Here is a 1228-nt window from a genome sequence, read left to right as displayed (position 1 = left end):
AGCTCCCAACCTGTCCTTTTTTTTTTTTTTTAATTCTGGGCCAGCTTTAGCTCTGAGGCTTGGCTCCAGCTCTGAGGCCTTGGCTGCTGAAAGCAGGTATCTGGTTTGTTTGGGTTCTATAAGTGTAACACTATTGTGGTCCCGCTCACTCCAGCTCTGAGATCCCGGCTGGATGAAAGCAGGGATCTGCATTTGTTCTATAATTGAAACAATGTTGCGGTCCTGCTGGCTGAAGCCTGGCTGGCTGAAAGCAGGTTGCTGGGGTTTTGTTTAGCTTCTATATTTGTAACAATGTTTCTTAAACTGCAAGCTCAGAGGCCAGCAAGGCAGGCGGGGAATGTTTCAAGCCTCCGTCACTGAAGCTAGCAAGCCTCCTGTTCGCTTCAAGCTCCCTGGCTGCTGGCCGCCATCTTGGTTGGCAGTTAATTTGCATATCGCCCTGATTAGCCAATGGGAGGGTAGTGGAGGTATGGCTAATTACCATGTTTCTCTGTTATTAGATAGGATATGGTTTCCCAAAAATGTATACACACACTTTAAATAATTGTAAAGGGAATGTTTATTAAAATACATTTCATTTTCAAAATTGAGTTATCAGGCCTTAATATATATTTTTGGGGGGGATACCCTTTATTTTCTCATATTGTTTTTGCTCTATCATTATGTATTATTAAGCTTTTATTAGGTACATGTTGTTTAATTCAGGAATTGCTTTTCTTCCTATTTATCTAAGGTTTAATTTTAAATCACTAATGAATATGAATATTATTAAATGCTTTCCTAAACATCTTAAAATATATATTTTTTCTTTAATCTCTTAATTTGAGTAATGTAAGCATAAATATTTCTGTTATTCAACTATAACTAAATTCCAGAGCAAATACTGGCGAAAAATTATTATTATTACAAAAATGTGGCTGGATTTGTTTTGCTAACACCTTATTTAGAGTGTTTACATCAATGTTCCTGAGAATCAACTTATGTTTTTCTAACTTTGCCTCCACTTCTCTACTTTGTATCAGTTTTGTACTAGTCCCATAAAAGAATTTAAAGAGATTAATTCTATTTTTATTATATGGAAGTACTTATATAAAGTTAAGCTCATCACTTTCTTAGAGGTTTTGTAAGATATTTATCTATCTATTTATTTATTTACTTACTTATTTATGTCTGTTAACTTCTTTGCAAGTAGATATAACAAAAATAATATGTTTAATGTTTATTGATA

Source organism: Myotis brandtii, unplaced genomic scaffold (genome assembly GCF_000412655.1).
Source record: "Myotis brandtii unplaced genomic scaffold, ASM41265v1 scaffold3671, whole genome shotgun sequence".
Lineage (NCBI taxonomy): Eukaryota > Metazoa > Chordata > Mammalia > Chiroptera > Vespertilionidae > Myotis > Myotis brandtii.
Note: the sequence above shows the minus strand (reverse complement) of the source record.